Here is a 15,076-nt window from a genome sequence, read left to right on the forward strand (position 1 = left end):
GTTAGTGTACTAGAGGCTCAGCGCAAGTATGAGAAAATGGCTGAGATAGGTGAGAGTAGCATGATCACTAGGAGTGAAAGCGTTCTAAATCTTGAAACAACAAATCCTGTAGTGTCCCCTGAAGTCAGTGAACCAGTGGGTGCGTACCCAGTCCGCACAATATCAGTTCCCAATGGGAAACCGGATAAGGATGTTGTAGTCCCTTTAAGAAATGTTACAATGCATTGTCCCTGGACTAGATCAGAATTGCGTTCCATTATGACTGAATTCCCAGATCCTAGAAAAGAGTTGGCAAAGTGTCAGAAATTTGTTAAAGACTTAGGAAATGCACACGAACCAACCGATAAGGATTGGCGTGTAGTGTTGAGGGCGTGTCTTCCTCCCAATACTGACATACAAAAATTTATTAAAGATTGTTTGTTGGAGGAAGATGACACCTTGACTGATGAGATTAACCAAAAAAATATAGAACAAATTGTCAAACACTTAGCCATCTATTTTCCAGTAGTAGTAAATTGGAGTAAGATTTTCACCATAAAACAAAAGGATAGTGAAACAGCCTCAGATTACTTTGCTAGAGCTATAGCAGCGATAACACGGTTTACTGGGATATCCAACATAGGGGAGGACCCACATCATAGGGAAGTAGCTGTAGGAGTATTAATGGATGGCCTTAGAGAAAATTTAAAAACCAGAGTATAAACCACATTACCTAATTGGAGAGGCATCACAGTAGATTCTCTTAGGGAGTCTGCTGTGGAGCATGACAAAAACCTTTTTAGACAGAAGGAGGAGAAAGGTGATAGGTTAATGACGGTGAGTATACAGGCTCTAGAGGGGATGCATACACGACCACCAGCATACAACCCATATAACAAGAAACCTAAAGTGATCAGATGTTTCAGGTGTAACGAAGAAGGCCATATTGCAAGAGACTGTAAAAAAGCAAGACAGGATACACATATGGATAGGGAATCATATAGGTATCCTCCACGGAGAAACATACATAGGCAAGAGAACACACCGTTACCTGCGCATGTTATAGCAGACAATGCTGCGCGGGAAAGCAATAGTCAGCGCTAGGGGTCAGGTCATACCTGTAGTCTACAGCCAGTGAGGTTAACTGAGAGTCAGAGAGAAGAACCAACAATGATAGTTGACATAGCTGGTAGGAAAGAAACTTTTCTTGTAGATACAGGGACGACCCGATCTGTGATAACCTCTCCTTTCAATCTACAAGTGACCAGTAAAACAATTCCAGCCATCGGGGTAACGGGAAAAGTGTTGCATTATCCACTAACTAAACCAGCTGAGGTTACTATCGGGCCCCTGCATACCAAGCATTCGTTTCTCTTGGCTGCGGCGGCTCCTACTAACTTGCTAGGGAGAGACTTGTTATGTAAAATGGGATGTGTCATATACTGTACTTCTGATGGTGTGTTCTTAGATATACCGGAGAAGGTCGCACATGAGGTACAGGATATATTGGACACCCCTCAATGGTTAATGTTACACTCTCCTGTTATAGAACAAAGTCCATCTCAAGTAAAGGGGATGTTGCTGGAAATACCAGGTTCACTATGGACCAGAGATGGACAGGACACTGGACTGATAGCAAACATAGCCCCGTCATGGTCAATCTAAAAAGTGGTAGGATAGCTCCAAAAATCCCACAGTATCCATTAAAACCGGAGGTGGAATTAGGGGTATATCCTGTTATTGAGAGGCTGTTACAACAAGGGATTTTAATTCGTACAGCCAGTACAGCAAATAGTCCCACTTTCCCTGTGAAGAAGAGTGGGGGGAGGGGCTATAGATTAGTCCAGGACTTAAGGGGAATTAATAAAGTTGTTGAGAGCCAATTCCCCGTAGTGCCGAATCCAGCTGTCATCCTCATGCAGATTTCACCGTCTTCCAGTCATTTTACTGTCATTGATCTATGTTCTGCTTTCTTCTCAGTCCCTCTTCACCCTGACTGCCAATACCTTTTTGCATTCTCCTACAGGGGAGTGCAATACACATGGACCAGACTACCCCAGGGGTTTATTGACAGCCCCAGTATTTTCTCCCAAGCCTTACATGACTGTTTGCAATCCTTTCAACCCCACAATGGGTCTGTTCTAATTCAATATGTGGACGATTTGTTGTTGTGCTCTGATTCTATTATGTCATGTTTACATGATACTAAATTGTTGTTGCTTCATCTTTCACAAACAGGGCACAAGGTGGCAAAGGATAAATTACAGCCATGTCAGACTAAGGTCAAATACTTAGGACACTGCCTCACTAAGGGGCTAAGACACCTGACAACCGACAGGATTGAGGCCATACAACACATGACTCTGCCGCAGAGCCAGAAGCAGATTCGTACTTTCCTGGGGATGTGTGGATACTGTAGATCCTGGATCCCAGGTTTTTCTATTCTGGCATTACCATTGCAGGAGCTAGTCTCTTCCTCAAAACCAGAACGTGTTGTACACACGGTAGAGTCAGAGCAAGCATTCTTTAATCTTAAAGACAGTCTGACTAGAGCACCTGCATTGGGAATACCTGATTATGAAAAGCCTTTTGAGCTATTTTGTACAGAAGCTGATGGTTGTGCAGCAGGTGTCCTCGCACAGAAACATGGTGACGCTAGCAGACCGGTAGCATACTACAGTGCACAATTAGAAAATGTGGCAAGATCACTCCCAACATGTCTCAGAAGTGTAGCAGCAACGGCTCTTCTGGTAAGTAAGAGTGAGGACGTAGTATTAGGACATAATTCAACTATCTATACACCCCATGCTGTATCAGCTCTGTTAAATTCAGCCCAAACCAGACATGTTTCTTCAGCTAGATTCACAAAGTGGGAACTAGCCCTGATGGCACCCTCAAACATCACCATCAAACGATGTAGCACCTTAAATCCAGCTACATACCTTCCATATGTGTCTCAAAAGACACAAAGGGTGGGAGGTGAGGAGACCCTGGTTGATGATGAGTTAGGCAAGAATACTGACACGCATTACTGTATGGAACACCTGAATCAGACCTTTACTGCAAGGCCCGACATACGTGACACCCCCTTAGAAAATGTAGATTTTACGTTTTATACAGACGGAAGTTGTCATAGACAGACAGAGACGGGAGAGCTATGTACTGGTTACGCTGTTGTAGACGATCAGGATGTGGTAGAAGCTGAACCCCTTGGCCCACCTCACTCAGTCCAGGTGGCGGAACTAGTAGCACTAAGGAGAGCGTGTGAATTGGCAGAGGGTAAATCAGCCAATATATATACTGACTCTAGGTACGCCTTCGGGGTAGTGCACGATTTTGGGGCCCTTTGGCGTCTTAGAAACTTTACGACAGCAGCAGGTACACCAGTGCCACACTCACAACATATAAAAGGACTTCTGACAGCGATACAGTTACTTAGAACAGTAGCCATCATAAAGTGCAAAGCCCATACCTTTGAAGAAGACCCAGTGTCATTGGGCAACAACAGGGCAGACGAAGCTGCTAAATGGGCAGCAGGGCAACCTATGACTATATCGACCGAGACTATGATGGTTTTTCAGACATTAGACATGCAGAAATTAATTGAAATGCAAGATTCGTGTTCCCTGCAGGAAAAGGCGGTCTGGAAGGCGAAGGGATGTGGTCAAGAGTCCTCAGGACTCTGGAGGGATGGACAAGGTAAGCCTGTAGCTCCCCGATAATACTATCCAAGCCTGGCTGAAGCAGCACACGGTCTGACTCACCTGGGTAAAGAAGGTATGTGCAAACTGGTGAGAGCATACTGGTGTGCTCCCGGATTTTCCTCTCAGGCTGGTAAAAAAGCAATGTCATGTCTTACTTGTTTGAGGAAAAATGTTGGGAAAACTATTCCAACTGAGCCATCCCACATCCCTCCTACAGACGGACCTTTTCAGGTAATACAAATTTACTATATCCAATTACCACCGTGCAGGAATCTAAAGTATGTGTTAGTGTGTATTGATGTGTTTTCCGGTTGGGTAGAAGAATATCCGGCAGCCACTAATACTGCTGTGTTTACTGCAAAGAAAATTGTACAAGACTTTGTGTGTAGGTTCGGTATCCCTAGAATCATTGAAAGTGATAGGGGTACCCATTTTACTGGTGATATCTTCCAAAATATGTGTAAACTCATGGAAATCGGTAGCAGACTTCACACCCCTTATCGACCACAAGCCAGCGGTAAGGTGGAGAGAGTAAACGGTACTATAAAGAACAAGCTTGGTAAGATAATGGCTAAAACTGGGTTGGCATGGCCTGAGGCTTTGCCATTGGTTCTCCATAGCATTCGGACCACTCCTAGACCTCCTCTTAATCTGTCCCCCTTTGAGATACTGTTCGGACGACAGCCTCATTTGATCGTGAGTCCACAAGACGACTTGAAATGTAATAATGAAGTGACTGTACAATATCTTATAAGAATGAGTAGACAGCTAAAGCAACAACAACAAAAACTAAAAATGCTGTCATCTGGTATGCCAGAAACGAACTGTCATGATGTTGAACCTGGAGACTATGTTATGATCCGCAATTTCTTACGTTCAGGTCGTTTAACAGACCGTTGGGAAGGCCGGTACCAAGTGCTGCTGACCAGTACTACATCACTGAAGGTTGCAGAGAGAGACACTTGGGTCCATTCCACCCACTGCAGGAGAGTCCATAATCCAGAGAAAGTGCAAGATAAAACTAAGACCGACGACATAGATCTGTCACTTGTGCATCTGTTGCGGGAGACCTAAAGCCTGCAGTCGAAACACCTGAACCAGAGACGTTGCCCCAGAACTATCTTTCCAGCGATGGAGTGGCGGTTTTTGTTTTTCTTTTGTTCCAGGATTTTCCTTGTTTTTACTCTTTCTAGGACATTCTATTTTTGTGAAGGAGGATGGAGGACGGAGGAGAGTTCTGGTAGTGATACGGATGAGATGGAGGCAGAGGAAAAGTTATTAGGATACTCAGAGCAGCCCATTATCAAACTTGGTCCGGGGGTTATGAAAAGGTCTGCTAGCTCAGGAACTCGGAGGCAGTGTGAGGGGCTATTGTCTGATGAGTATTGTATCTGCAAGTTCTGTGACTCCCTAGTTGAAGAGAGATGCATCCAACGATGCCAGTCCCCCAGTACTCTGAATATAGGCGGGCATCCTTTGGAGGATTATCACTCCCTGGTGGGTAAAGTGCTAAACCAGACCGAGTGTTGGGTGTGCTCTCACGTGCCGCAAGGGCAGCATAATATAGGACTAGTGCCATTCCCTCTAAACATATCCGAAGTACTCGAATTGAGGGGTGGGAGGCCCATAGACGGGAGGTACAATAACACTAGGTCCCCTAGTCTGACGCTTCGACAATACTTAATAGGCAGATCTTTGCTGTGCCTAAATATATCTCATGCAAAGTGCCTGGAGAATTGGGAGGCTGACCTATCAGATCAGACAATGGCTCGCCACACTCATTTTAGAGGGAGACTCACAAGGTCACTACTAGGCAGGAATGTTGATGGAAGTCACAAATTAGGGCGTATAACCAAACATAAGAAGGTATCCATTGGAAAAGTCTCTACAGATAAATGTAAAAATGTCATTAATGCCGACACGTGTCTAGAGCAAATGGAGACACTAGACATGGGTAGTTTTATCAAAACTTTGTGTGATATAATTCATGGGCATACTGTTCCTTATGTTCTTCCTGATGATGTGTATTTTGTTTGTGGAAGGAAAGCTTATTCCTGGGTGACTCCGAGTTCCAAGGGCTTGTGTTTCTTAGCTAAACTGGTTCCTGAAATCATAACTATTACTCATGAAGAAATGGTTGGTATTCACAAGACTACATCACCACCATACATACACACACAGAATGAACACCGTGGAAAGAGAAATATGATTCCTGGTGAGGAACCCATAGCTAAAAAATTGATTAGTGAAACTGCTGGTTTCCAAGTTATGGTTGCTCTAGATCTCACCAGGACCGCTCGGGGAACATTAAACTTTAAATATATCCAAGACCTAGCTAAATTAATAGATAATATCACCGAGATGTATGATGACATTTTCAGGTATACTGGAAGGGAGCTACAAGCGTACAAGAAGGAGTTGGTGCAACATAGACTGGAACTAAATTATCTCACCTCTATTACTGGTGGGTACTGTGTGACACTGGCCACCCAGTTCGGTGTCAAATGTTGCACGTACATCACTAATAATACGGATGACCCTAAAGAGGTTATAGACCGGAAGATGGATGAAATTTTGCAGCTGAAATGGGAATTTTGAAAGAGTCACATTTCTTCATTATATGAGGTAGGGGAGAAGGTGGCAGGTCGGTTCTCGTGGTTGAACCCTGTGAAATGGTTCTCCGGTCTGGGGGAGTGGGTACAGGAAATGGTTACTAGTGTAGGTAAGCTCCTTCTCCTTATACTGGGTGTCATCTTAGCAATTGGTTTAGTTGTCAAATGTGCTCCTACTGTGTTGAAGTGTGTAAAACGGTCTCATAGGAGTAACACTGAGAAAGAGATTGAAAGGGTGGTACCAGATACCGAGATCATGGTCTGTGAAGAAGTATTGTAAAATCCTAAACTTGAAACGGTGATTGGGTGATAGTTTATTACACTATCAAAGGGTGGAGCTGTCGAAGTCAGCAAATTGGATAAAGTCATTTCAATTAAAGTCTAGCAAACTTGGTTGTCTTTGTCTGAAAAGATGCGTACGGTACGCTACGGCGTACAAGGGCACGCTACGGCGTGAAAGGGCGTACGCATCCACTACACGTGGCAGCAACAGTAATTGACCTTTTACCATACATTCGCACAAACACGCATACTTATAAAATAGTACACATTAATGGTAGTTGCAACACATAGTCAGTTATGTCGAAATATAGTAGTATTTATATGTTATATTAAAGTTACATGCATATTAGTGAAATATACGGAACAGGTTGAAGGAATCATATCATGAGTGGTATCATAATAAACCTCTTTACACTTCCTACTGTTTGGAAGGAATCGCAGAGTGCATACACAAGTTATGAATGATAGGGAATTATGAACTACTTAAGACTAAGGAATCTTGGCAGGAAAAGCCGAGCATACCCCCTGGAGAGATGACCCCCTCATTTGGATTCCTTAGGATTAACTAGCCAATGATTGACAACCCCTTGGACCTTCCTGAGACCTGGACCAATAGATGCAAGCTATACCATCTTCATTGTATTACTGTATTTCTGTGTGTATATAAGCAGCAGCTTCACATCTAGTGTTCAGACATCTTGTCCCCAGACTTCAGGATTGAATGACTGCACACTGGATCCAGAGCGCCTGCGATAAGCAACGGCTGTATTTATTATTACTTTGCTTGAGCATATTATTCTACCTGTTGCGAATAAATCTTTGTGCGTTGGAAACACAAATCGAGGTTCGACAATCGTTATTGGTTAGCGACAATACGCACATTACAATATACACACACACACAGGTGCGGATTGGGAACTTAAAGTGGCCCTGGAAAAATTCTTGACGTTGCCTCATGTGGGCGGGTCCAAATCAACTGTGGGTGGGACTAACACAAAAGTAGGCAGGGTTTAGAACTACTGAAATTCAGTTGTAGTAACATTTAGGATAACCTGAATGTGATGACTTAAGACACAGTGGGGCATATTCAATTTTACGGTTCCTGCTGCGCGTTAAAACTATTACCGTTATTAAGGTAATAGTTGGATTTCAGCTCGCGGCTCAGGGAGCTGCAAGCTGAAATCCAGCGAGAAAACTACCGTAATAATGTTTTTTCCGCGCACTATTACCGTAATGACTGTAATAATGCGCGGACCTCGAGATTTTCGCCGTTACCGCCGACAATTGAATATGCCCCAGTGAGTTATTTCTAAAGCAAAGCAGGGAAAAAGCTGCCTGTCCTGTGCTATAAATATACATGAATTATTTTACTTTATCTGCGACTGGTTTATGCCTCTGTGCTCAATCTTGTTTCGTTGCCTACTAACACATTCTTCCAAAATTCCCTTCATAGAAACATATCTATAACTATTACAAAAACTTGCTGTAACTATTATAAAACTTGTTGGCAGAATCGTATTTGATCAGTCTGCCACAGCAGCATATGAGCACCTCACTGCACTGTTCAGCGATACATAATGCAATACAGCTGAAATTTACCATGTCTGGCGAAGATCACTCTTCTCCACAAGGATTTTTTTTATAGTTCACCGGCAGCCTAACGCTGCTGGCAAACAGAGAAAGGGCTATGCGCATAGCATTTTCACCCCGGGGGGATTCCCTTTGAAAAAGATAATGACAGATAACACTGTTAAGAGCATTTTGTCGCTATCCAATAACGATTGTCGAATCTCGATTTGTGTTTCCAACGCACAAATATTTATTCTCAAAAAGTAGCAGAATAATTCAAGTGAAATAATACTAAGTACAGCCGTTACTTATCGCAGGCGCACTGGATCCAGCGAACAGTCATTCAATCCTGAAGTCTATGGACAAGAAGTCTGTTCACTGGATGTGAGGCTCATGCTTATATGCAAACAGAAATACAGTAAAACAATGCAGATGATGTGGCTTGCTTCTATTGGTCCAGGTTTAGGGAAGGTCCAGGGGGTTGAAGATCATAGGCTGGTTTAATCTAAGGAATCCAAAGGTGGAGGTAATCTCTCCAGGGGATGTGCTCTGTTCTTCCCGCCATAACTCCAATTACAACCAGTCTATTAGCATTTTACAGTCAGAATCATATTAAAGGTTTATTCCCTAACATCAATAACTAGAGTATGCAATGTGCGATCTCTTCGCCGAATGCACCGGACAGCTGCTGATGTAAAGGGGATTAATATGATATCAAACATGACACATTTCCCGTAACCTGAACCATAGGTTTCACTAGTATGCATATATCTTCTTTATTAAACATGAATTCTACTATATTTCGACATAAATGACTATGTGTTGCAACTACAATTCATGTGTACTATTTACAAATGTTTATGCGAATGTGTATAAAAGTGTAGAAACTGTTTATTGCCATGTGTTGTGGCTGGATACGCCCTTTCACGCCGTAGCGTGCTCTACGCATAATTTCAGACAAAGACAATCAAGTTTGCTCGATATTAATTGAAATGACTTTATCCAATTTGCTGACTTCGACAACACCATCGTGAGGTGACATTACCTTACTAAATTGGATAACTTTGCAGTCCCCATATTGGTATATGGTGTCTGCATTATATGAGGTTTGGGGTTGATTCCTTTCTAAATTATGCAATGGCCATCTTACAGTGATAGCTGCTGTTTTCTCCACTTTTATGGCTGAATGCACTTTAGTAAATATACCCCAAAGCTTGTTGGTAGGAGACATTTTGTGGAAATAAATACATAGCACTGACCAAAAGGCAAAAATGCTCCTCTTTTACCTTGTGTGGTGACAGCACAAGTGAGAGATTATAGCACATTGGTCCAGGCCTTTATATAACACCAGGAACTTTTCTGTTATAAATAAAGCACAGGCGGTGTAGATATTCACTAATGGATGCTTACACCTGCCCGCTGCTTGGCATAGTTTGACATTGTAGCATTACAACTTAACAAAATTTTTAAGCCAGGATTTCAGAATCTAAATTATTTACCTTTTGTGTTCCTCCTTTCGAGCAGCTTTGAACGTGTTCCAGCAAAATTATCCCTACCACAAAAACACCTATCGCAGACAGAATTTATAGAAAGAAAAGTGTATATTATTAACCTACATTACTGCCTCGATGGGCGTCTGCAACATCTCTTGGCGAGTCACACAGAGGAGGGAGGGAGGAGACCAGCCACCACACTAGCCCCTCCTCCCTCTCGCGGCACCCGAAACTCGTGTCCCACCCCGCACGAGTCGCGGGGGGGGGGTGCCGCGAGTCGTGGGAGGGGCCACAATTTATTTATTTTTCTAGATTTTTTTTTTTACTATGTGCCACAAAGGGGAAGGTAGCGGGCGGCTGCTGCGCCCCCTCGGGCTTGCGCCCTGGGCGATGGCACCGCCCGCACCACCCTAGTTACGGCTCTGGTGTGTGTGGTCAACATATATGTGTGCGTGTGGTCAGCATATATGTGTGTGTGGGGGCCAGCATATGAATGGTGTGTGTGTGTAGGGGGGGCAGTGAATAAATGTAGTTTGTGTGTGTGTGTGTGTGTGTGTGTGTGGGTCAGTAAATGACTGTAGTGTGGTAGGGGGGAGTCTTAATATAATGTAGGCAGGCTATTAATTTAATTGTGGAGTGCACGTGGGGGCTAATTATTGGGTGCCATTTTATTTGTGGGGTGATGGTGGGGCTATTTAATTTAATAGTGGGTCTTATGAATTTTAGATGGAGTAATTGGACCTTTAATTTAATGCTGGGGTGATGAGCTATTAATTGATTGTGGGGCTGTTTGGGGAGAATGAGGTCTATTTATTAAATGTGATTATGAATTATTTAATGCCTGGGATTATTGAGGGAAATGGTAATATTTGTTAAATGTAAATGCTATTTAAATTATTGTTGGGACTGTTTGGAGGGAGGGAAATAGGTTTATATATTAAATGTGTTTGCTATCTAATTGGAGGGAAAGAGATCTATTTAGCAAATGTGAATATTATTATTTTAATGTTGGGACTGGAGGAAGGCCTAATTATAAAACGTGAGTGCTATTAATTTAACACTGGGACTGTTTGCAGTTTTCTAAATTTAATGTACCCATTTTTTTTTCCCCCCCAAATAGGGCCTCCAATATTCCAGGATCCAGACAAACAGCAAAAGTAATCAGCAGCCACAAGTGGTAACAGTGACAAGAACAGGTAGGAGAGAGCAGGACAGCCTGCCAACTGTCCTGAATCTGATGGGACAGTCCCGAATTTGGGTGACTGTCTCGCTTAGGACAGTTGGGAGGTATGTCCCGCTTCACCGTGTAATGCTCGTGAAGGCAGAACTGTGTGCACCTAACAGTAGTGCACACAGTATTGCCTGTTTATTTGTCTAAAATGATAACCATGCTACAACATAGGGGCCCACCCTGTCTTAAGTGCCCCGGGCCCCCCAAAGTCTTAATCCAACCTCTACACTATCATTATCTGATTCAGATATCATCATCAGTGATCATCATCACTAATGTTGACAATTATTTCTGGTTCAGGATCGGTTTCATCATCATCAGATAGACCTGAAATCACTAGTCTCAATACAATATGTTCTTGTTTCCTTCTTCAATAAAATGATGCAGGATCCATACCTTATACAAGCCTGTAAATGACATTTTCTTATTTTTTTCATTTTAAACATTACACATCCTATAAACTAAACATGCTCAGTTATAGGCAGTGATACATGCAGTGAACTTGTATATTATACAAGTTCACCCATGCATGATACTCATGCATTCTAGTCAAATCAAGCTACTTAAGGTGTTAAAAAGGTTCTTGTCATGCATTTGGGCCTAGCCCAGGCCTCCTCAGGGGAAGAGCGTTACTTCCCGACGCAAGCGCCCTTTTTTAATGTGGTTTTGTCCACATGTCACCACCTCATCATTTTTCTCCATCACCTCATCCTTCATCTTCATCGCCACATCCTTCATCAAGCTACTTAAGGTGTTAAAAACTCCCCACTGTCACCCCCAGCAACCACCAACCACTCCCAACTGTCACTTCTCCTTCAAGAAATATATAGGTCAGTGTATAACTGTGCCCAGCAGGTGGCGCTGCAGCTTTTTTTTTTTTCACACACGCCACTAGGCATTTATATAGTATATAGCATTTATATACTTCAAAGTAAATTTATAGTAGAGATGGTCACTGACCCCCGTGTTTTGGTTTTGTATTTGGTTTTGGATCTGGATTACCTTTGTGTTTTGGTTTTGCAAAACCGCCCTTGCGTGTTTTGGTTTTGTTTTGCTATTTTTGCAAAAAATACAATTTTTTTGGTCTAAAATAATCTAAGTGCTCCACCAGTTTCTTAGATAAGTGAGGTAATTCTAAAGCTAATAAATTATGAAAAAAAACAGTTTAATCCCTGGTAGGCCGCCCTTAATTCGAACACTTGTCTGCAAATTAAACAGACAAACCTGGTTGTCTACCTCCTCCATCTTTGAATATTGGCAATGTAGCCATCGTCTTTGGGTGCATATTACACCCTACACTTGTAGTTGAATATTAAAAAAGCAGCCTGCACAGACTGTGGAACTAGAAAGTAAAATTATGGGGGACACCCCAAAAGCACTGAGGAGTGCTAACAATTAGTTGGTAGATACTGCTGACAGATATGACTTTTGACAGCCAGAAATATTTATGCACAATTATGGGGGACACCCCAAAAGCACTGAGGAGTGCCAAATATTAACAAAAAATAATAAACCTCTATCCTCCTCTCTTCTGTAGCGATTTGTGTTAGAGCAATTGGAAGAAGAATATTGGATTCTCTGTCCCTGCTCTAATCGCCTGTGACTACACCCTGCTCTCTCCGTCTGTCAAATGGCGATGGATTGCTGTGGAGGCGGGTATTTATAATGTTGAAGTATCGCGAGAACCGAGCCCCGAAATCCGACAACGTCATGATGACGTTCGGCCTCGATTTGGATTCGGAACGGCCGGCAGAGTACCGAGCTACTCAGCTCGGTACTCAGATACCCAAAGTTCGGGTGGGTTCAGTTCTCGGGGAACCGGACCCACCCATCTCTAATTTATAGTAACTCAAATGACATGCAAACTCTATAACTATTTATAAAACAAATTACAACTGGATAGATGTTATTCTTAATACGAGCAAAATCACAAACAGTAACCCATACTTGCCTCCTCCCAGACTCCTGTAAGAGTAGGCAAACCATGGTGGGGACAGGGCTTAATCGCGTCATTAAGCCCCATCCCAGCTATTCAATGCCGTGAATTTCGGCATTTTATAGTGGGGGCAGGGCTATGGTGACGCGACAATGTCACCATGATGCAGCACAGCACTCAACACCAAGCATGATGCAGCACCTCTGTGCCCCTCCATCATAACCTCTGTGCCTCCTTTGTTTTACTTACCTTTCTATTGCCTTTTTCTCTTTTGTATTTCTCTTTTCTGCTCATCTTGTCTTCCTGTCTTCTTTCTTCTCTGGCGTGTTGCTTTTCTCTGCTCCTCGGTTAGTCCTTACTGTGGCAGGAAACAGATTTTAAGAAAACCAGTCACATGATCGCGCAGCGGCTCCCGGCAGTCTCTCCTCCTCTCTACTGCTCCTACTTAATGTCTCAGTAAGAGCAGAGAGGAGGAGAGACTGCCGGGAGCCGCCACGCAATCACGTGACTGTTTGTTGTTTTTGGGGATTTTTAAAATCTGTTTCCAGCTGCAATTTGTTTTATTATGCCAGCGGACAGAGGGGGATGTTTTTTGAAGTACCAATCTGAAATGCACACTGTCACATCGGTTTCTGTGTATTATGGGTAGTCACAGTTGAGAAGAAATATACTTACCTCACATCAATGTACGATATAGTCTATGTAGTTATCATCAGCTATTGATCTAAGTTGACATCCGCGACGAATGTTCATTATTTAAAGTATGAATATCAGGTGCACATTTATACTTCGGTCTTCACTTATCACGGATATTCATTATTAAAATGAAATGTACTTACCTTGCATTAGTATAATAAGTGGATATATTCGTTGTTCCCCATATAAGGGACTCATTTAAGATATCCATTCGATATAGTACATGAATGCAAAGAACATTTAGGAATTTTTACCCGTATAAATATAACCAATCAGCGGACAAATTAAGTCCTAGGAATAAGAACCACAAATATCTTTTGGAATTATAACTATAAATTAGGACGTCCAAGTGTGAATACTAATTATTAGTTCTTTTCGAATCTGACATCTAAAAAGATATATAGATCGCATTAACTTTAGATGTAGAGATATATATGTATACCTGATTTCCATTGTTATTAAACTCCCATGTTATAATATTAACATAAATATTTTGCACTTATCAGCCTGTCCCAGACTCCGAAATTTTAATATTTTGCTTAATATTTCGTATTTCATTTATTTTAATACATATCAATAAAATACCAAGTTTTTATGTGTAATGTCTATTTATTTCTTTATCCACTGTTAAAAGATACTAACAGATACTAATTTTAACCCTAACCCTAATTATAACCCTAACCCTAATCCTAACTCTAAACCTAACTACCTTTAACTGCTGCTGGAAATATTTGAGCCGAAATAATGACTACCATTGTTTATTAAAGAGGGAAAAACAGATGTTTTATCTGGTGATAGGCTTTCACCCTATATATCAAGACAGTGCTATGACAGGTGGTAACCGCCACTGGCAACAAGATTCACTTGGTCTCACTGGCAATAGCTTTTGCATGCTATTTAACAAGTATTGTAGTGGTACATATACCACAGCAATCCTTACTCTGATAACAGAAGAAAATCAATTAAAAAAACATTTATTTTTTAACTAAAGCTGTTTTTTAATTGTGAACAATTTTAAAATAGTTTTTCTTTTTTAATATTTCAAATCTATATTTAACTATTTTTTTTATTTAATTAATTTAGTTTAATAAAAATTGCAATCAAGTTGAACTGAAAGCTCAAGTGTAACTGAAGGGCTTTCAGTTCCACTCTGTATGTTTGATATGGCTAGCAAGACATCCAAATATACCTTCAGACTGGCCTGGAGAATGGGTAAGTTAATTCTTACAACTTCGGGCCAGTATCTCCAATGAAGCACACAAAGGGCTAGATTTACTAAGCTGCGTGTTTGAAAAAGTGGGGATGTTGCCTATAGCAACCAATCAGATTCTAGCTGTCATTTTGTAGAAGGTACTAAATAAATGAAAGCTAGAATCTGATTGGTTGCTATAGGCAACATCCCCACTTTTCCAAACCCGCACCTTAGTAAATCTAGCCCAAAGTCTTGAGTAGGGATTAAACAGGAACTTTATTGTGAGGATCCACAGCACAACACAGCAACACACATGAAGAGCCAACTAGAGCTATGCACAAACTTCATGGTATATTGGCTCCTCCATTGGAGAGGTGTAAGA

The sequence above is a fragment of the Mixophyes fleayi genome, chromosome 2 (genome assembly GCF_038048845.1).
Source record: "Mixophyes fleayi isolate aMixFle1 chromosome 2, aMixFle1.hap1, whole genome shotgun sequence".
NCBI lineage: Eukaryota > Metazoa > Chordata > Amphibia > Anura > Limnodynastidae > Mixophyes > Mixophyes fleayi.